A 23,807-nucleotide genomic window follows, 5' to 3' on the forward strand; every position below is an offset into this window, starting at 1 on the left:
AAGAGTCTCTCAGAGTTATAAATTTGCATCGCATTTAGTGCATGTTTAATCATTTGCTTTTATTGACAAGAATAACATTTTCTGAAATCGGGGCTGCACTAGAAAATCCACATGGAATGGTCTCCGTACTTTTGGGTTATCTTAGCTGACCTCCATCTGCTGATTTGTAAAGGCTTCTTTTCTGAAAACAAAAGCTGCCTCTGGCAAAGGTTTAATTGAATCCTAGAACCAGGTATGTAGCTGGTGCTCCCGTCTTTCCTCAAATAGGAAAGAGTTACCACCCTAAACAGTTTGAACTGTAAAGTTGCATGGGCTCTGTCCTTGGAGAGGGTACAACGAGAGGTGGATTATCTTAGGGAGGGAAATACAGGATGAGAAAGCTAAATGCAGTGCACAACATTTGGGGAACAGGGAGTTTTCTCTTTTTTTATTTTTTTATTTTTTTCGCCCTGCCATATAGCCACCTTATGTGTAATTTATATCACACATAAATAATAATAGCAGCAGCAGCAGCAACAATTCCTGTTAATATAACCAACACAACTTAATGCAGGAATTCTTTGTCACTTACCTTACAGTTTATTCTGATTGACCATAATATGGAATTAAAGATTTTTTATTATTTAAAATTTTTCCTTTTAAAAGGGAGATAATATTGATGTGTATTTTGATGACGTTCTAATAGTTTATTCTTCTCCTAAAGAACATGGGAGTTTTCTCTTTTACTGTTTTGATCCCTATTAGAAAATTGAATCTTACTGGGAAAAAAATTTTGGGGGGTGGAGGGAGGGCAGAGGCATATAAGAATTTATCTAGGTGTGCTCAAACCAAAATGGCTTAAGAAAGGACCATTTTCAAAAGGCAGTCTCATAAATTTTAACGTTGGGATGGGGTCTAACAGTTCTACAAAGTTTATGATCAAAATGTTTTTTGTTTTGAGTTCCTTTTTTCTTATGGTTAGCTCAACTTGTGATGCCAAAGAGTGTATTTTCCAGGTTCCATTTTGTGGGTGTCAACAAAAACTACAAGAAGGAAAAATAATGTTGCTTGAATAATATTTTAAGACCAATTGATTAAGAAAATTTGAGAGGGTGTACTTTTTTGTTTATATTTCGTGGGTAAAGCTTTACTTTTTAAAAAAAAATTTATTTAACATGTTGAAAATGAAGGATTCCATGCAGGGTCTTGCTTTATTTATATAGCGATAGCAAATGTTGGAGCAACATTAATTAGAGCTTCTGATTTAATCATGTTTTCCTGTTTCTTTTTTTTGTTTATTTTTGTTTATTTTGTTAGTTTTATTGAGATATAATTGACATATAGCACTGTATAAGTTGAAGGTCTACAGCATGATGACTTGACATACATATATCACAAAATGATTACCACATTAAGTTTAGTTAACATCCATAACCTCATATATAGTTACAAAAAACCTTTTTTTTTCTTCTTATGAGAACTTCTAGGATTTACTCTCTCAGCAACTTTCAAACATACCTATAGCAGTGGTAGCTATAGGCACCATTTTTCACATCACATCCCTAGTAATTATTTATCTTATAATTGGAAGTTTGTACCTTTTGACCACTTTCATTCAATCACATTTTTAACTCTTTCCAGTCTGCCATTAGCCATTTGAAAGAATGATGAATAAAGCTTTAGATTTCTTTTTGCATATTTCTTAAACAACATGAATTTTAAAGTAGCTTATTTTTTGTCTTATGAAATGATCAATAATGTTTTCTAAAAAGAATTTCAGGAAAATATAATTGAACAAATCTTACGTTTAACAAATTAAAACCATTCCTGCATTCCATTTTCTTCTCTAGAGTTACCTTTAAGCCGTTACCTTTAAGAATTACCTTCAAATAGCAACCTGTTTAGAAAACCACAAATACTTTTTCTTTTTGTATAAAGACGTAAAACACTTTTATTTGTTCATGAAAACTGGGTTTTGGGGGAGATAATTTATATTTTCTTGCACGTAAGTGACAAACTAAGAAGACCTGTGGTGGGCTTTTAAAAGAGGAAAAGTAAAACAGACTCTGGTAAGTTTTAAAATGTGTATATATATTTCTGGATAATGACTGCTTAAAATGTCACAGGGTTTTTAGAAGGCCTTAGATGCAGTCAGTGAAGTTACACATGGAAAATAGTAAGAAACACAATTCAAAATGCAGTTTCCAAAAAAAAAAAAAAAAGCAGTTTTAGAAATCACAGCCCTTCCAAGCTTTAGTCAGTCTAGTTTCCTGTCTAGACATGCAAATTAAACTGAAAAATTGTAGCAGTTATTCAAATAATTCAAAGGGAAAAAAAATTTCCTCACTGGAAAAAGAAGATTGAAGGATCCTAAACTATGAGGGTTGTTTATCTTCACTGACCAATTCACCAGATAAGAGAACTTCACCCTGAGAGTTTGAAAAGGGCTATAGGATTTAAGTCAGGAAGAAATTTCAAAAAATATATATATACATATTTTTTCTATGCATTCAACCTTAATGAAATGTATATAATTTAAAGGAAAAGAAAGTAAGACTCTCGAAGGATCTTTTTTCAAAAAAATTAAAAGTAATTTTTATGAATGATAAACAAAAAAATTAAAAGTAATTTTTATGAATGACTCCCCTCTCCCCTCAAAAAATTTTTCTCAAAACAAACCTTCTAAGTACCTTTCTTTTTCAGAGGAGATGACAAATTTAACAGAAGATAAAAGAAACTCATTAAGCTATCTGCTTTGGATGTGATGCCCTATGGTTCCATTCATGTGGTATTTGTTTATGCTTGCGAATTAGACAATTTAAATAAAGGAAGGAATTATTACCTGTGTGTCTACTACACATGAGGGTAGTTATTGATAGGTGCTAAAATAACAACCATCTTATGAAATTATACAGGTTCAGAAATCCAAAAGTAATTACATTGATCCAGTCAGCTAAAGATACATGATCTTTTAAAGTTATTTTACAAACCCATTATGGGTATATTTTTTTAAAAAATTTAAAGCAAATATTCACATAAAATTGAATTGGGCTACAAATTTCAAGGTAAAAATTGGGTAGATTAATAGTCCATGAAATATATCAGATACTTAAAACAAAATTTGAAACTCGTTCATGCCAGAAATTACTACTGCCAAGGCCTGTCATATGTCCCATTAGAAAATTAGAAGCATAGTATTTAAACCAGGATAGTTAAATGAATATAAAAAGTAAGCTTTATTATTTATTTCACTTGTTCTTCAAAGATAGACTTGTGGAATATATTCAGCAGAATCACATTAATTCTAATGCTGCTTTAAAGAAAGGTTCAGGTATACACAAAATTTAAAAGACAGTTTTACAAACTAAAATCATATCAAAACATTTCCAAATATCAGACATGAAATGGCTATTATCTGTTTTACAGAATGCCTAAACTTTATGAAACTAGATTGACAAACTATGAAAGAAAATAAAACCAAAATTTAAAATTTTTTCAAATTTAACTTTAAGATTTTTCTTTATAATTTTATAATATTTGAAGATTTTTTTCAGACTGACATAATTAAATACTTTAAGCTCTTAACATAAAGCTTTTATAAAGCCCAGTGGCAAAATACTGGGCTTAAATACTAAATGCTAAACTAATGTTTACTGTTTAAAATTATATAATTATATGATTATACTTTTTTAACTTAATGTATTTTCAGAATTAAAGTAAAAATACATAATTCTAAAATAATCTGAAAAACTAAATTTAGATTATTAAAAATAATTCGGCAATCAATTTATAGTTCAGTAAAAGGAAGACATAATTAAAATGTTTTTTTAAATCATATCTTATAAATATGATTTTTCTCTGTTGTAAGCATGCAAGACATTTTATCATATGTTTATATGAACCTTAATTTAAAAGAAACAACCAAATTATAAAAAAAAGAGGTTAGCCAAGCAGGAACATTTTGATGAAGGCAAATGGATAACTATAGAAGTTCATTGTCAATTTAGTCCTGAAATCTATCTTTAATAATGCAAAAAAAGATTAAAAAGAACAAAATAAACAGTTTTGGACTAATAGTTAACATATGCTACTGTTAAAAATTAATATAATTTTTTATTTTCTCCCATAAAGAGTCACTGACCATTTCTAAATTTTAATATGAATTATTGCTAATTCACAAATATTTTACTTAGGAATAAAATTATTGTAAATATTTAAAACTCTTCTTATGCTTTTAAGAACAGCTTAAATTCTTGATATTTAATATACTAAAAGGAAGATGAGCTAATCTACTTTAGTTAAAAGTTTTATTTCCATGAAAAGCAAGGAATCAATAAGAAAGTATTAATTGCTTAAGATTTTTTTAATTTAAAGTTTTGAAAAATTGAATTAAAAACCTACATTATATTTATTTGTAAAACAATGAAAACGTATACCTTCTGAATAGAAATTCTATTTAAAAACATTTGCTAAAAACTAAAAGCAACCTTAACTAAATATAAAAAATTTTAAATTATTTTAGTTAAGCTCTTTTTAGATTTGTAAAGCAGAATAACAAAATTTTACTTTGGATGCCAAACATTTAAATAAGTTGGTATTTTATTGCTCAGATTTTGTACCCTTAAGTTGGAATATAAACCCTTTATTTACTTCGATTTGTGTATAAATTCTAAAGACAAAGTATACTTTCTAGAAGTAGTCACATATTCACTTACTGGTTTTTAAAATGCATATAAAAATAATGCTTTTTTGTTTTACATACAAATACATGAAGTAGTAGCAAGAAACAGAAACTAAATGAAATATTGAACTTTTCTTGCATTTTTTTTAAAGTTGCTGAAACAATGATTTCAGAAAAGGGATTATTTTTGTTTTATCTAAGACATGTAATATTATAAGTAATGTTTTCAAAAGAAAATGATAATACTTTTTAAACTTTCCATTTTGCCAACTCTTAGACTTAAATGAAACAGCTGCAGCAGATTACAATTTTGATGCAGAATGTAACTCAAAACATGGTTTATAATTATATCTTACTAAACTATTTACATTGATATAGGAATAAATGTTATACGTCCTATAGGGTAAAATAATAATAACAATAGTAATAATAATAAAGGGTATTACACAGGACATAAGACCTACCATAGAAAGAATCAATAAAGAGGAAAATTTTAATGCAGTTTTAGAACCTTCGAATCTATGGCTAACCAGTTGCATTTACTTTACTTTCTGAATTAATTAATCTCACAGTTTTAAAAGTGAAAGAGGGTACGGCTTGATTTTAGAGGGTGCTAAAAGGTTATATGACTCAGTTCTAGCTACCTGATATTTACATTCAGTTGTCAGGCCTCACCCAGGCAACATAGCCCTGTGAAGATTTTTGGTTTTCATATAGATATATAGACATTATAAAAGCACAGTACTTTTTTATATAGTGATTATATAGAACTATACCAACATTAAGGGAAATGTTAGGGATAAGCCCAATTACCTCCTGAATTTGATATCTAAATGTAATAAGTATAAGTCCTTGATTAAAAATAAAAACATTAACTCGATTACGATGAACTGCATTTAAGAAAAAACTATATATATTTCTGAATTAAAATAAAATGATATAATTTAACAAAAAATTTCTAGTGATACCTTATTAAATAGGAGCTATAGATGAAAACTAAAATGGCATTTTACTATTTTATTACTATTTACTATTATGCATTTTATAGATATTTAAAAAACATTTAAAAATAGTGATACCTGTTAGCATGTAATTTTTAATTAATTTAAAATTTTTTCATAGTATTAAAAAATCTATATTATGGTCTCTTAAAGTAGTTGCCAAAATTAATAAAAGCTGAACAAGAAATTGTGTTTATTTCTAAAATATATTTTCAGATATTCTAAAAGATATTCTTTTCTTTAGATTTCGATTGAAGAATTCTAACTTTTAAAACCTTGAGCATGATAAATAAATCTTTAAGGAGTTTTGATCTTGCCAAATGTTTAAAAATTTTTTCATCTGTATTTAGAAAGTATTATTAGAAAAAATTGAAAAGCACTGGCAAGTTTTCCTTTTTGCTAATTTTAATGTAAGAAATAATAATGTTTAAAACTTTCAATATTGGTCCAGAAGTTTTTGTCTTCATCAAATTTTTTCTTTCTTCTTTTTTCTTTTTTTTTTTTACAAAATGCCGTATAAGAAGAAATATATAATTATAGTTTAAAATGTTTGCAACATTATAGTCTTATGGGCTATAAAATATGAGCATTTGAGAATATCACTCATCTTTATTGGTAATCCATACCACATAAAATAAATATTACAAAGTAATGATTTTTTTAATTACTAGAAAAATTGGACCCCGTCTCAATGAAACTTTCTTTTCTCTCATGAACAAAAATTTTTCTTTAACTTTGTTAACTTCCTGTGTCTTATTTTTATATTAATATCCCATTTTGCTGGAGAACTTTCTATTTGAAACTTACCCCAAATACAAAGGGTTTAAGCATTCTCAATGGCAACTTTATTGGTTTGTGCTTGGTAACTATCCACTATATCTCTTTCGCTATCCAAATGATAAAAAGAAAGAGGAAGGAAGGAAGGAAGGAAGGAAGGAAGGAAGGAAGGAAGGAAGGAAGGAAGAAAGGAAGGAAGGAAGGAAGGCAGGCAGGCCGGCCGGCCACACGTAATAACAACAAAACAAACCTCTGGCCTTGATCACTTTTCACTGTTACTATTGACTAGAATTTTAAAAGCTTTTTTTAATTCCCAAAATTTGTTAAGCGTTCTGACAAGCACTAGATCACAACTGACAGATAGGAAAGAAACTAGCTGCCCGAAAAGATGTGGCTAAGCTAAATGTCAGTAAAATGGACAAGAAGACCACTTCACCCCTAGCATTTTTCAGATTACTTTGACTCAAAAAAACAAAACAAAACAAAACAAAACACTGTGTCTTAATACAGATTTGACTGGGTTAGAGCTTGTCTCCTGAACTGTGTTAGGTTTCTAAATCTTTTTTTAAACCTGTATTATAGCTATGGCCAAAGAAATGAGAACTGAACAAATGTATGGAAGCAGACACCTATCTTCTTTTGGTTTTATATGATCATTATATTTATGGCTCTTACTAAACTGTGATACTGCAGTATACCATTGGTAAAGCTATCCCAAATCTCGCTTATAAAGCTCTGAGGTTCATCTAAGCAATTTTCACACTAGTATTGTTGACTTTTGCAACATTATTTGACTGGCTTAATCAAAAGTGTTATAAGCTATAAAATATGAACATTTAAAAATGTCACTCATCTTTATTGATAATCCAATCCATTAATCTCATAACACATTTTACCCAATGTCTAGGTCTATGTTTATAATTGATACTTAGCCAAATATGACCCTTTCTCTAACCATTTAGATGTTGATTTACCCAGGAGTATTTTTCTAAAGAATTTAGATGTTGATTTACCCAGGAGTATTTTTCTAAAGAAACGTAGATGGGAGAAGGTGAGGGAGGTAAAGAAATATCTTTATTCCTCTCTTTCCACAAACCTGGAAAGACCTAGTTAACTATCAATTCTGACAAAGCCTGCTTGTATCCCCTATTTGCATGGAGCAAATTACCCAGACTTCTTGAGAAAATATAATAATTTTTATATTATTACAATTTCCCAAATGAACAGTGTCAAATTATTCTAATGGGGTCCTATAACGTCTTGGTATTCAAGTTGTGGTCATCTGTGGTATTTTGGTTCATAACAGGAGAAAGTCTGGTTCATTATCTCTAAATGTACCTTGAGAAAGTTACTACTATATTTTTGTTCGTCCTTAGTACTTGTTCAATTTTCTCTGCTTCTAAGTTTTAAATGTATTGGGCTACTCTAACCAAGAGAAATTACTGTGTCTTTAGTCTAAAAGAGCTCAATGGCAGATGGTTCAAACCCCTTGGTGGTCCCATTTATGGAGTGTACTGCGTTTGTTTGGTGACGATTCCCTCTTCAGGTGTCACTTCCCTCTAGGTCTGCATCAAAGGACATACTGCCTCGGCAGTTTGTTTCATTTGGTGAATTTCATTTGGTGAATTTCATCTGGTGAATTTCTAGTGACTTCAGCTTCTTTTTTGTAGTACGTGATCACCCTTTAGCACCCTTAAGGTATTCTTCGATCTTGTTTTTTAGTCACCAAAATTTCCAGAAAAATCAATAAATAACTTAGTTATTGGCCACCTCCCCTTACCACTCTCCTAAATAAAGCCTTCGAAGCCAGAAAAATGGCAAATATGTAAAAACACCTATAAAGGATCTTTGGTGATCTAAAAACTCAGAAATCCATCACTGACTAATGACATTGGCTGCACGACCACGCAGCGTATGTGCAACTGGAGACAGGCTGTGCACATATTCTTGCCCGTGTGATTGTCCCTCTTGATGCCTTCCTGCCTTCATTCAAAGGTACATTATAGGAAACAACCCTTCGCTACTGAAAAGTTGTCAGAAAGTACAGCTCTATCTTTTAGTTTGGTTATTCTCCATCATGTCCCTGGCTTTCTATGTGGCAGTTCTTTTTGTTTAAATTTTTTTATTTTTCGCTCTGCTATCTATTTAAGAAGGTTAACAATTCAGCAGGCTGTATGGCCTTGGTTAGTCATTTTACCTCTTTTGTCTTCATCTATGGAGCGAATAAATGGAATTAGATGATTTCTGAGGACCTTTTCAACTTTAAAGAACAATGTTTCTATTACTATGTGTATCCTGGTAATAAGTATCTACTAGGTAAGTGATGCTGACATTCTGTGTCATGACAGTAGAATGCCTGTAAAGGATGGTATAATACAGAAATGCTTGTACTGGAAACTTCATTTAGAAAGGAACTCTTTAGAGGAAAAAAAAAAAAACCCTTTCCTGTGAGGCATTTAAAGTTCTGGGGGGCGTGTGTGTGTGTTTATTTTGAGGTTGTTTGGATTCTGATTTTCCAAGCTGTCCTTTGGTTCCATTTTGGAAGCAGTTCCCTCTGACTTCCTCTACATAAATTATCATATCAAATGTAAATGTTCCTACACATACATTTTTGTAAGTGGACACATGGGCATGTTGGCATGTGTTTCGAATAAGGATCCCAAGCGGGTGGCATATAGCTGAGTGTTGATGGGCACACCTCAGTTTTGATACTATCAGTAAATGTTTTCTATTTCATACTTTTGTTATCATTTTCTTATTTAAAAAGGGGGAGAAAACAGAAAAGAACAAAATGTGTTGTTATTTGGTTACAACGGAAAGAAGAGATATCTTTATCTTTTCCCCATACAGTTTTTTCCCTCAGTGAAAAAAAAAAAAATTGTATTTCCTTAACTAATTCAGTCATATGTAAACCAATAAAAATAACAACTTAAAAATAACATAGCACATATTTTTATGGTGGCTTTATGGATTCAGGGAGAAAGGGAAGATACGAAAGGTAATGATTAAGGAAGAATGTTGTTTAGCTTTTCCAAGCTGCATTCTCAACCTAAATGGCATGGAAGAACGGCCCCACAGACAGCTTCAAGTGTCAGAGCTTGCAAAAGTCTCGACCATCTTTTCTCATTTGAATCAGTTTTTAAGAGACAAAGAGGCATATATAGGAGACTTGATCATTTCTAGAAAAACAAGTAGCTTGCCGACAGAATGGAAGAGAAAAAATTATCTCAGTTACTTATTTGCTCTATTCTTCTGATTATTTCCTACAAAAGGACAAGACAGACCTTTTGCCCTGGTCTTTATGACTGAACATGACTTAAAACTTATGTCAGGTCGGTTTCTAATCTCCTTCTCCACCTCCCGCCAAAAGCCTCTTGATTTCTTACTGCTAGAAAATCTAAATAATCCAGTTATTCTACCCTCCCATGGATTATTATAATTTCACTTTTACCGCATTCACAATGATTGAAGGAAAAGTGAATTTTTTTTTTTCCGAGTTCAGGGAATTTGTTCTATAAAAACTTACCACTTTTGCATCTTGTGTAGATTTAGCTATATAGACCTGTACTGAATGATTAAGCAAAACAACCTCATTTTAAATTGTGACTATATTTAGGGTTTCATGGTCCCTTGTCCCACTCCATTTGCTCCCCAATGCACACTGATTATTAAGGGAAAATATCTATTTGAAGTTCCACAGGATCTTCGATCCGGTTTTCATCAGTGTTTGATTTAACATGACATTTCCAATGGGCATAAGGGCCACATCGAAAGATGCCTGATGGTCTGTCAGATGATGGGCATGGGTGAGTTCAGGGAGATTACTGCTTCCTTAGCAGAACTGGTTGGATTAGCAACTTGAGAGATGGCACTTATTTAAAAACACGTGTACTGTCACTGATGACAGAATACAGAATTAAGGATATCATCAAGAAAATTAAACTCCAAGTGGAGAAATTAGAGTATGGCCTGGGTAGTAGGGATTATTGTTCATTTTATAGGAGTGATAATGGAATTCTGGTTATATAGGAAAATGTCCTTACTTTTCAGACATGCCCAATGAAGTATCTGGAAGTGAAATGCCATGATGTCTGTATTTAGAGTACTTCAGCAGAGAAAAAAAGGAGAGATTAAGCAAATATGACCAAATGTTAATAACTATTAAATAGAGTTAATGTATGCATGGATGTTTGTTATACTTTCTACTTTTCTTTGTTTGAAAATTTCCACAATAGTGAAAAAAACTAATTGAGATAATATTTTTTAATGCATGCACAAAAGAGCAGCATGGATTTAAAATTTCTCTGGACTGAGGCAAATTCGATGTTGTGAGGTGGGGCTTTAGTTCTTAGTGTATGGTCAGGAACTCATAAACCAGTATAAAATGAAGGTCTTGTGCAAAAATACTATTTATTTTTTTAAAATGCATGTAAAATTCTAGAACTGAAACTACAGTAAAAAAAAAATGTGGTAGACATTAAAAAATGAAGACATATTCATTTTTATTTACCTGCTCTAAATGCCAAAAAGTTTGGGGTTCTGACATCAGGGTGAGGTGGAATGTTCCTTGAAGAAGGTAACAGAAATTCAAAGGTTTAAGGACCTTGGATTCTCGAATGAGACCTTGAGAGATAATCAAAGTAGCCAGTATCATGGTATAATATGCTAACCGAAAGTCTGAAGCTAATGACATATTATGAAAATATAAAGGGTACTGAAATGATTTGGTTTTAATTGTCGTTGGCATTACCAGATTAATGTGCTTTTTAAAAATGCTTATTTTGTCTTTTGAATAGTTATTGCTATAGTAGCTGTGTTCTACCCAAGTAATGTAGTATTTTTTTGATATGTTAGTATAGCATTTGTTTGCCACAAAATGTGTGTGTTTATTTACTGATTCCCATGAGGCCACAGGGAAAAAAAATATATACCTCCAAAAGTGAAAGGATTGTTTCCATTGTAGAATTCTAGGAGGACCCAGCTTCAACTGGGTTGACTTCAGTTGCTCTACTGTTATCGTGACATTTAATACACCGCATTGATTTAAAAATATAAATATTACCTGCACAACCCTTGTAAGCCCCAGATTTGTTTGTAAAAGGAAGAAAATCTTTCCTTTGAACGCCTATTTATTTTTCAATTAATAAATATAAAATGGGCTCAGTTTGAAGTCCAGGGCCTCTGGTGAGAAATACGTTTCACCAAATCATTATCATCATTTGAAAATATTTTAAACCTATACTCAACATGGAGGTGATTTTTAATAGATATGAAGCCTCTGGTAAGCTTGCTCTCTCAAAAACGGATGCTGTTGATTTACTGGTAGCAAAGCCCAGCTCTGTGCTAGGAGGAGCAGGGGCCCAAATCTAGGCTCCTTGATTCCTTGGAATTTGCCTTTTAACCAGGGAAGGAGTGTGGTTCAATAGATAAAGCTCTGGACTGAAAAACACAAGATGAGGACTATTTTAAAGTCTTAAAATTTAAGTGTGTCTCTGAATTTTGCACTGCATGAATAAATAGTATTAAAAAAAAAAAAAAAAGAAAAAGAAACAGGATGCATTACTTCTAGGTTCCAGTCCTAGTTTTCCCACTAACTGCTGACCTCAGTGTCTTTATCTACCAATTAAGAGATCTCTCATTAAATAACTGTAGACATTTCTTCAAACTGTTTACTGTGGCAGGCACTGTTTTGAGTGCTTTACATTAAACTTCTTTAATTCTCACAACAGCTTCATAAAGTAGATATTCTGATTATGCCTAATTCATCAATTAGGATACTGAATATTCTGAGATAATCAAGTGCTGGGTAATCAGATTTTTAGAGGTGGGAGGGCCCATGGAAGTCGGTTATTCAGAGAGGTAGTACATTATGATGGTTAAGGGTGCAAACTCTATACTCAAAATATGTGGCTTTCAGACTTGGATCCTTTATTCATTAGGGATACACCTTAGGCAACTGACCTAACTAACCTTTGGCTCAACTTCCTCATCTGTAAAATGGGGCTGATAATAGAACTTGCATTATAAGGTCATTCAGACTAATGAATTGTGCTTAGAACTGTGTCTGTCAACTAGGGATTTCTCAATAAATATTATAGATGAGGATGAGGATGATATTGTAGGGACTAGGTAAGTAGAAACTATTGCCTTACTTAGAAGAATGTGTTACAGTATTGTTAAGAGATTAGGTCAGAAAAAGGCTGCCGGTGGTAGTGATGGCCTTGATGGAAGGAATGGAGTTATCATTATCAGTGATACAGAATGGTTTCTTAGAGAAAGAAAAGAATTTTAAGTTGAAGAAGCCAAGTGAAGAGGGGAATGTTGGCCTAAAAAGGCGGGAAAATGTGTTATATTGTAATTCAGCAAAAGTTTTTAGAAACACATTGACAGCAGTAATGCATATGGAAGGAGGCCCAAATTTGGGTGCTTATATGGAGTTATTCCAGTTTCTCTGGATCATCACAGACACATATAGAATGTTAGAGCTAAAAAGGACCTTGGAGATTGTCTTGTACAACCCCCTCATTTTACATTTTACATTTTCTATGAGGATAGAGTTTGCTGAAATTTGGCCAGTATTGCATTACAGTGAAGCCAAGGAAATTTGTGGGGATTTCAAGTAGGGATGAAGAGAAAGAGGGATGAAGTTCCTTCCACTTTACAGCGATGCCCAGGTAGGAAAGCAGGATGCAGAGGACGCAGTGATATTTACCAAATTAATTAAAAGAGGGAGGCAGAGAAGAGGGGAGAGAGAGAGAGAGAGGATGAGAACACTAATTTTATGCTGAAACAGTGTGTATTCGTAGTTAATGTTTAAAAGCCCGTGATAAAGAAAATTCTTTTTTTTTTATTTTTATTTTTTTTATTTCTAGGAACTTGGTTTCCTAAAATAGAAAGGAAGTTTGGCGGAGAGTTTGGCAGCGTTGATAGTTTACAGCAAATGAAGAATCAATCCATTTGCAGCTGGTGTTGAAACTAGTAAGCAGTTAATGTTAATCTGTTACTGTTTGGGATGACTATACCTTGGCTTTTTAAAAAATCACTTTTAACTAAATTTATGCTTACTGCTTTCTTTTAAATAACGGAGTGTCTCAATAGTAACTAATCAGTCAAATTAATTTTGTGTGGAGTTCTGAGCAGGGGAAGGGGCAGAAATCCTCTTTGGAACACTGAAAATGCTTTGCTGAGTTTCCTTTACAATTCTAGAAGCCAGGGCTGGGTCGGAGGGAGTTTCTCCAAGGGGTTTAAAGGCTCCCCGCTGTGCTCGCTCCCCAGTTACAATAGTATTGGGTTACTGAATGAGGACTAGATTGTCTGTTTACATGGAGAAAAAGAAGCCAACAGCAAAGAGGCTGAAGGAAAGATAAGATTTTTATGGCTCTGAACTCATTTGTGTATTATTCTTTATAAAAAGCATTTACCTACCATGGCAGTATTTTAGAACAAGGCTTTTAGTTTGGCTTTTTTTTTTAATTAAAAAAGAAAAACATTGCTCTTATTTCTGACCATATTACTGTCTGCACTTTTGTTGGGTTTGGGGACATGGAGGCTCTCCGTATTGTACCCCTCAACCTTGCCACTTCCATTGCTGGGGGAAAGGAAAACGGGTAGAGCTGAGGAAGAGGTGCCATGTTCGAGTCTTTTTCCTTTTTTCTTTTTGATCCTGAGTCCCCAGGCTGCTCCTACTTCAGCATCTGCTTGTTGTATTGGGTGATGGAATCAAGTTAGAGATGAGGAAACTGAGGCACGGCATGGTTATATGCTTATCTTCAATCCTTCAGGAGCATATGACAAGGTGAAATGAGAGGCAGAACTCCAGCTTTGAGTCTGGGTGGAGACCTAGTAGGTCATGTTGCTTCTGCCTTAGAAATTGGTTAGGCCTGTGAGTGGCTTGCTCTCCTGCCCCCAAAAGAAACCTCTACTTTGCACTTGCAAAATTATTTATACCAGAAAGGTTACATCCTTTGAAAAAATGGCTTAGGAAATGGAAAGTAGCCAAGAGTGACCTAAAGAAAGGAATTATTTAGTGCTCATATATATGAATTTTATAGGTATATTGCTCTAAAACATCGCAAGGTTAGTTATGAGCAAGAGATTTTCAATGATGTGAATGGTGATACATGTGGTTGGCATTCTTCCTGGTGGTTCTAACTCACCTAAACACTCCAACTTTATCCATCCATATGCAAACCCTAAATGGTGAAGAACAGGAAATATCTAGGGTCTGGTGAATGAAAGTCCACAGGTTCCTGGTGGGGAGAGAAAATATTTGTTTCAAGTATGGAGAGGTAACATTAGCCAGACTGTGATAGATGCATCAACAAACACACACGCACAAGTTGGAATATACCCTCAAATGTTGGGGAGACGAATGTTAGGCAAATCTTGTTGATGTGCCTAAAAAAAATAAATAAATAAAAAATAAAGCTAAGTGGGGTATGGTGGAATCATATAAAGGGAAGAATTAGAAAACAAGTCTGGGAAAAGAAATTCTGGGAAGAAACAGCATAATTGATGCTCATTTCTCCCTTCGAGAGTTTAAAATAGTAGATTCTTATGTGAAATTAGGGAAAATGTAAAGAATCTGAAATTTACTAAGCAGAAGTTAATTTTTCTTTGGAGAGAAGGCATGTGAATTAATGAATATAAACCTGCATTAAAATGGAGAGAAAATTATAAGCAGAAAGAGGGAGAAGGACAAGCAGGATAATTGTTTTTTAAAATTCAGCCTAAATCTTACTCTGTCTCAAAGTATTTAGTGTTTCCATCTTAGAGTATGTAGTGTTTTAAATATCGCTTTTTGAGGAAATTGATTTGAAGCTATTTAAGCCTTTTGAAATTTAGAAAGTTTAGAGTTTAGATTTTTTTTCACGTTTATTGAAAATTTAGACTATAGAAACTATGTATAAGACAGGCATTATTATGTATTAGAGAACATCTTAAAACAGATAAGGATAGTTAATAACTTAAATATATTGAAAGAGTATTAAAATTATTGAGTCATAAATAAGACCCACAAGATATGTAAATGGCAGAATAAAATGCAGAACAACTAAGTATAAGAAGCAACTATCTTGTGATGGTTCTGTGATAAAATTTAAAACAGGATGATTTTTAAATTGGCAGCTTTGATTTAATTTAATTACATTTAAGCCTTGCTGTCTTAAATTAGGACTCGAAAAATTCAAATATCCATCGTCTAATATTATAATTTTTTACGGAGTGGAAGTGATCATAATCATTAACCTCTATATTTTTCATTTTTATAGGAAAATGTCAAAAGTTTTATCTCCTGAAGAATCAGGGAGACTTTAAATGTGAAAGTTTTCATCTTTAGGTAAGGAAATGTTTTCTATTTTTTATCCATCTGTTGAAAGAGAGCATTTCAATTAGAGGAGATAGGTAACATGTACTTAAGCTTTATCTATCCTAAGCTGATATAAAACATTATAAAGATGATAGAAATCCAGATTTTTAAGTTAAATAAAAAAAATTAGTTGGAAATTTTTCATTTAAAAAGATCAAATTTTCTGGAAAAAAGACCTTTTTTTGTACTTTCTAATATATTGACATAGAGTATTCCCATCATCCCTCTTTTCCAAATATTTAAGACATAACAAAATTAAAATTATTTTGAGCAAAATTGGGAACAAGAGATTTTTCAGACACCCAGAATATTCCTAAACATAAATGTCAACATATGTGACAATAAAAAAATAGATATTTTATAAATTTGAAAGATTGGTCACTGCTTTAAAAGCAGGCCAGTGAATTAAAGTTAATTAAAATGTGAACAGTAGCAGAGAAGCTTAAACCCTGGGATACAATCACATGCTAGGAAAATATTGCTTTGTAGGGTCATAATGTAAATATAAACAACTTGTTTAATTAGGCAAGAGCCTGTCCTTTGCATGTGACCTCTTTTCATTTTTTGTTTGTGTCATCCTGGTAACATAAGAAAAAAAAAAAGACTAACTTTTGGAGCATATTAAAATATTAGCAACTCAATCTATTTCGGGCAGTAATTCTATTAGTGCAGTTTGTTTGCACGAACAGTATAAATAACATATATGAAAATCAGATGCTTTAAAGCAAATAAACTAAAAATTCAATTAAAGCATCTAAACATTTAAAGATGCTTTGAAGTATTACATAAAGTTAAAAGAATGAAAGAAGTAGTTGTAGAAATTATACATAGAATCTGTTGTTAAGATATGGAAATTTGCACATTCTGGCTTTGTCACCAATAATGTTTGGAAAAAGAAATAGATTGCAATGTTTGTCTTCTGTTAACATACATTCTCAAGAGCAAATAAGATTTTCCTAATTTTAAAAACATTAATACAAGTACATATGGATACTTTTAAAACCATAGTATAGAGGTTTAATTTTTTAAGAAATACATGTGAAACTCATGTGATTAAATAGAATCTACAAACTTTGGGAGAACAATTCTAAATTTTTTTTGTCTGAATTTGAAGAATTCATTTCTAGAATAAATTTGTTTTCTCCTTATAAAGACACTCATATTAATATTAAGCATACAGGTTAAAACTTACTTAAATTACTTAATTAGGATATACTAAACTTCTAAGTTATTTTTAAAAGAATTGTGCTAATCTAAAAAATTATAAAATTATTTTAATGTAATCTTTAAATAAAACCCTTTAATGTATCAGTTTTTAAATCTTATATTTCGAAGGATAAAATAGAAGAAAAAATTACTAACTTCCTATTGGTAAATATAATCTCAGAGACTGAGAGGAGAGTTGTAAGCATGTAAAAAGTAAACAAGGAGATCAGTTTCATATCTGACTTGTTTTTAAGCCTTTCTTATGAATCACATATTTTAACATCAGGAGAATAATATATAAAATATGCATTTAATTTTTATGGTCTGACAGCTATTAAAAAATAGAGGGAAAATGCAACATTGCCTAGCTAAATTCTAACTAAAGTGTTAAGTGAAAATCAGAAAAATACAGAAACTAAAATAGTATAATGAACTAAAATTCAAAATATATGTGTATATATACTTTTTAACATCTCGGTATATAGCATTTATATTAACTGCTAATGAAACTATATGCTAAAACCATGAGTAAAAAAATTAATGATGGAGAAGTATTTTTTCACTGTAGGTTACTAGATCAAAAAAATTACTAAGAAGCTAAATGTAATATTAAGGAACATTTAAAATAAAAGTTTGCTGTAGATGTATCTTTCCAACTAGGCTTTTGGGTTTTGCATGTGTAGTAGGATTTCTAAGTTTTGTGATTTAAAATTCAAGATATATTTTGAGTGCCCTTTCAATAGCAAAATGTTTTTGTAGCAAAATCAGACATTTTGTACATTTTGTTTTATATATGCGTATGAGAAAAAGAGCAGATACTTTGGGAGAATTTTGGCTGTTGTTTTAATGCATCCATTAAATACCAAACAATTATTTTGTCTGTCAGTCAGTTATACGTCTAGGCAAGTTACAGTTTGTGTAAGTACATCTCAAATATTTAACCTTTATTGACGATACAGTGATCTCTAAATGCGAGTGTCATATTTACTGAAATTTTGGGCAATGTATTTAAAAGAAATTTATTTTAAAACTTATTTTTAATTAGAATGTGAAAGACTGAAGTTCTTTCGTGAGTAAAATATATGATTGTGCAGTTTTCTGAAAGAATGAACTCTTAGTTTAATTTTCAAATTATCTTCAAATGTTCCTTATTTGTTGTTTACTGATTAATTTTAAAGTCAGAAAGGAATAAAGCAGCAGTATATGCTATTTCTGATCACCTATCAGTAGAGAGGGAGAAAGAGAAAGCAAAGTATGTTGGCACAATGGAATTTCCCCTTTAAAAAATTAACTTGAAATTGAAAAGATACGTTCCCCATAACTAATTTTTCTTATTAGGACTTATTTGGAATTGCATGAATTTTCCGAATCAAAATATTTGAGAAAATTTGTCTTATAAAATGGAGAGATGTAGGACATTGTAGTCAGATATAGGATAGCCTTTTTCTCTTGTTGAGTCCCAGAACTTAGAAAACAGATTTTAAATTAATAATATTGAGTACCAAAATCTCTGGGCTATAATAACTTGGAAAAATGACATAAAATTATAAAGGCGAAGGGGAAATTTAATTGAAGTTAGATGTACCTTTTAAATGATAAACATTTGGCACTGGGAGGCGTGCTCTGGAGATAACAAATAGTACTCTGTCAGAGAATTCTCTGGGCAGCTGAGGTTCTTTATGTGATAAGGGAAAACGGCGAGATAGCATCACTGTAACTGCTTTACAGAATTTGCAAAGTTTCGGACGGTGAGGGTGAAAGTAAGAGCAACAATTGGGTGTAGGGAGAGGGGGAGAGCTGGCCAGCTCCAGCGCCACGACAGGGTTAACCGTGGCGTCGCCCGATGCACTCTGGGAGTTGTAGGCCGCGGGCATTGTGGGAGTTGTCGTAAAAGTTCGTTTCCTTGTTGTGATGGCCGCCGCCGGGGCAGGTGTTGAGGGTTTCTGTCGTTCTGGACGGCTTGGGGCTCTCTGTACCGTCAGAAGGCCACCAGCAGCCCCCAGGTTTCCGAGAGCCTGTTAATTGTGTGCCTGGGAAGTGGGCCAGGGGCCTGACTGGTTAATGTTGGGGCCTGTTGTCGCTAGATTGGCCAGGGGGCCTTTGGCGGCCCTGGGCTCGGTGAGGGTCTCCATTCTGATGGACCCTGGCCGTCTGGCCTTCTGCCTTCGAAATATCTTGGTGGCCAGCACCTAAACATTTGGGGGTGGGCTTTGTTTTGTTGTAGTTTGTGTCCTGCGCCCCTCTCCACATTTTTGTAAACAGCGTTCAATTCGGTCCATGTAGTCGTTGATGTTCACGACGCTGTTTGGGGTTAATTGGACTCGTTTTCTTGGGTTTGGCGTAATTTATTCAAGAGCTGGGATGGTGAAAGGTGTGGACAGCAATAATATGGGTGTTGCCTGTCTTATCGTAGGCGTAAGAAATTGTGTGAGTTAGGAGCGTGTTTATGAATGTGTGCTTCGCTTTCTCTTGCATGTCGTGAACCGTTCTCTGTTTTGCTAATCCTGAGAGGCAATGTCAGGCAGTTGTGAAATGTTTTTCTGTTAACTTGGATGTGTTCTTAAAACTTTGGAGACTCCAGAGGACTGTTTTGCAGTTGTTCGTGGAAAAGTATTGTGTGCAAAAGTGCATTTAAAACAAATGCCGGCATCACAAGTACCTTTAGTTCTAAAGAGCAAGCCCCTTGAGCTGCTCTGGTGCTGTGAAGTTGTGTGGGTACTTTTATGAGAATCAGGTTTGCTTTTAGGTACTCACCTTAGTCTTGGCTCACGGTGTTGCTCTGCATGTTGGACACTTTCACCTTCTTTGTTACTGGGTACTCAGCTTGAGGCAAAGTGAGACAGTACTGACATGTAACTGCATGCAAGATAATTAGGATAACACTGACTTGCCAAGCAGATCACTACTTACCTTACCTGGATGTACAAACCTAGACCTCACTATTTCTGCCACCAAGTACAACTATATAAATTCTGCTTTATTTCAACAGTCTGATTGTTGTCTGTGTAACTTGAAGCCTAACTAGTTATAAAAAGCTGTTTTTCATACAGTTCTATTCAAAAGCAGTTTTTCCCCTACAAGTAGAACTGGTGTCTAGAAAGTTTTTCACTCAAGTTCGGTAAAGTAGGGGATTTAGAGTAAGATACAAGAGTGGTTTTGGAAATCAGCTATCAGTTTTTAATTTGGGGTCAGGACACATGATGATTTATAGAGAGAATGAAAAAAAATTATGTTCCATTTTTTTCTTGGTATTTTAGAGCTTGGAAAATCTGTCTCATTGCATTGGGCCACTTTCATATATCATTAAAAAGCCCTTTGATGAACTGGGTTTTCATAATTCCCTTATCTGAGTTTGCTTAGTACTTGACTACTTGAAATTATAGTAATGGTAGAGAAAGGAGCAAAGCTGGGTCGGTTTGTATGTGTTTCAGCTGAATGTGATTTCATATATAGATTGAATAGACTAATTTTGTTGGCATGCTAGTTAGGTCTCAGGAAAGTATTGCCTTCCTTCTGACCTGATTGCAGTGTGTCTTAGAATAATAACCAACTTGCCAATTGAAAAAAGATTGGGAAACCTATTTGAAAATGATGTATATTTTCAATATTCTTGTTTGGAGAAGGAGTAAAATACTGGTGAGTTGGTTTTGTATCTTAGGAAAACTAGATGGCTAGAATTTGTAAATTTGTAAAATCATTCAGAATTATTCAAAACCATCCACAACCACACTTTGATTTGAAAGACATTGCATAAATTTTTAATTCCCAAGTTACCTCTGACTTAAATAGTACAAAATGTTTGTTAGAAGGTGCTTTGAGTGGGTGGGTACTTAGTTAATAAGTTTAGAGATTAACTTATCTGTGCATTTGCAAAGATAAGGTTATGAGTAACCTTCTAGGCACTTATGAGTAAACACCTCTCTCCTGGAAATGCTGAGGTTTTACATCCAAGAATCTAACATTTAATCTGCTCTCCACCTCCACCACCTCAATTCTTTTGCTGGTGTGTTTTGCTGTATAGAAAGTCAGCTGTACTTTCAAAAAAAAGTATAAGATCCACTACCTTTTGGAGACAGTGATTCCTAAAGTTTGTGTATATATGTGATAGTTATGTCAAAAGCTGTCTTTTTGAACTTAGGCTTTGCATGATTTTTGATGAAATTCCTTTCAATGAAACATAACACCAGAGGGTAACTTTCTTGACCTAGGTGTCATAAATGAAAGCCTTTGGTTCTGGTGTTTATTCAAAAAAGAAACAAACTTACTTCCAAAGAATAGAATTTGGAGAATAATAAAAAAGTTTTTATTTTAGGTTGTAGCCAAAATTTGGAAACACTGGGGGAGGGTAATTGGGTAGGAATGTCTGTATGAAATCTTTACTCAGGTCCTTTCTAATTTTGTTTCCCTATACATAACTTCACATTGCTCAAAGCATTTCTTATTAATGCATTTCTGCATACAAGACATGCGCAAGACAAAAATTCACTCATTCAGAATTTGGCCCTTAGTTTTCATTTACATTCTTTGAGGAGGAAGAATTGTTGGTTGTACTTTGTGCACTTGTTTGTGTATTTTGTTTTAGTAAGTTTAATACATTTGTTTTTAGATTGCATCTAAAACTTAAATATCAAGTGTATCTCCTCCTCACCTCCACCTTCCTGAAAGATATGAAGGTTTCTGGGAGAAAGAGGAAAAGTATTTAAAAATTTCCCATGCCTGTCAATGATGAAATTTATTTTCTGATTCTTCCTACATATAGGGCTCTGCTGGGCCCTATTTTTTGAATTCAGAGTGTTACTCATATGATTTTTATGGGCAAGACAGACTTGAAAATACTGTATCTAGATTAAAAGATATTAATTTCCATTGGAAAGAAAGTAAGATCATTTTCATATATCCTGACAGTTAAAGGATTCAGTCTATATCTAAAAGCTTCAAAAGATCTTAAGAGATCATTTTGCTTTGTCCTTTGCCTTCCTTACTTTTTTTTCCTTTTTGAACTTTCTCCCTCAGTGTGTTTGTGGTGTTCTAGAACTTAAATGACATTTTTGTTTATTTTGGAATTTTTGACTCAAAATTACGAGCAAAATAAAGTGGTTTATTTTAAGCTTCTGAGGTTTTGGGTTCTTTGTTGTACATCAATAGATAACAAATATATTTTGGGAAAAATATTTCATAATTTATAATAAATGGCAGTAGAAGAGAATATATTTGTATGTGTAAATCTGACAAGGAGCTAGTATTTATAGTACAACAAGGAATGCCTAGATCATGAAACAAAAAACAAGAGCCCCAGTACAAAAATGCACCAAGGTTATGAACAGGTTAACAACATAGAAAATATGCTCAAAATTATTAGTAATCAGAGAAGTTCAGATTAAGGCTGCAATAAAATATCTTTTTATACCCAGTAGACTAACAAAAATTAGGATTATGGATAATGTCAAGTGTTGATGGGGATAGAGGGGATAGGAAGCCACATACACTTGCTGAATATGTAAAATGTTGGAGCCATTCTGGAGAGCAATCTGGCAGAATTTAGTTAAATGAACATAGGTATTAATGAAGTATTTCTGGGCATATGTCCTCAAGAAGTGTTACACAAGTCTCTAAAAGAGCAAATATGAGGATATTGATTACATTATTTTGATGGCAGAGGCTTAGAGCCAACCTGGGGTTCTTAATGCCTTGGGGGTTGAGGATAGGCAAAATATGGTAGAGGCATGTATATAGTACTTACACATTAGAAAGAAGCAAAGGACTACATATATTCACCACATATGCATGTATTTAAAAAACGGTGAAAATAATAGACAATGGAATCTAACAATACTATTTGTGTACATTTAAAATGTACACAAATTGTGTTATAAGAAAATTTCAAAAACATGGCAAACACATTGGAATAGTCTCCTAAGAATAAGAAAAAAGTTTCCCATAGAGGAGAGAGATTTATGATCTAGCCATTTGAGATGGTGTGATCTGACTATTTTAAAATCCTATGAGGAGAGACCAGTCGAGATGATGTAAAAGGGAGAGGCTGAGCATGCCTCCTCTTGCAACCACACCAAACATAATGAAACTACAGAGCAACCAGCACCTGAGGTCTGGCTGAACAGAAGCCCTACAACTAGGGACAAATGTAAGATGTCACCTCGAACTGGTAGGAGGGGCAGAGATGTGAAACGGCCAGGTCCCACAACCGTGTGTGGCAGTCGAGAATTGGGAGGGTTATCTTGGCTACAGAGCTCTTTTCCCCACCTGAGGAGCAAAGGGTCCTGGCCACACACCGGGCTCCTCAGCCCAGGGTTCCAGTGCCAAGAGAAGTCCCCACAAACTGGTTATGAAATCAGCAGAGGTTGCGGCTGAGTGAGACAGAGAGCTGTGAGAGTCACAGATGTTTCTCTTAAAGGGCCCATGCCCTGACTTACTTGGTGGTGGACTAACTCGCTCTGAGCTCCAGCCCTGGGACAGCTGGTCAATGAGTGCCAGGGATACACAAGGATATGCTGAGTTATCAGGTTTCAGGGGCAGGGCTTGAGGGACAGCTTTCTCTCAGGTGAAAGTGCAGTATCAATTGTTCCTTTGTTGAGTCTTCCCACCCCACCCACCCATCCCTCCTCCTAGCCTGCAGATGCAGTCACCATCATATCTAAGTTGCCATGAACCTGGATAACACAGGTCCCTCTGCCCAGGCGATCCCCTGAGACTGCTTCTCCCACCTTGTAGGCCCACCCAAGCTGCTTTCAGTGGTTTATTCCATATAGATGGTCTATCTTGGCTCTTGTGGACTTCT

At 33.5% G+C, this 23,807-nt stretch overlaps 1 long non-coding RNA gene across 1 annotated transcript in view; it reads left to right on the forward strand.

Moving 5' to 3' along the window:
* Positions 1 to 23,807, forward strand: part of LOC112476611 — an 85,128-nt gene that overhangs the window by 45,416 nt on the left and 15,905 nt on the right. Inside the window, exons 3-4 of the long non-coding RNA XR_003045173.1 lie at positions 13,311 to 13,416; positions 15,708 to 15,775. This is a non-coding gene — a long non-coding RNA (uncharacterized LOC112476611). The remainder of the gene's footprint in view (positions 1 to 13,310; positions 13,417 to 15,707; positions 15,776 to 23,807) is intronic.

The sequence above is a fragment of the Pteropus alecto genome, unplaced genomic scaffold (genome assembly GCF_000325575.1).
Source record: "Pteropus alecto unplaced genomic scaffold, ASM32557v1 scaffold71, whole genome shotgun sequence".
NCBI lineage: Eukaryota > Metazoa > Chordata > Mammalia > Chiroptera > Pteropodidae > Pteropus > Pteropus alecto.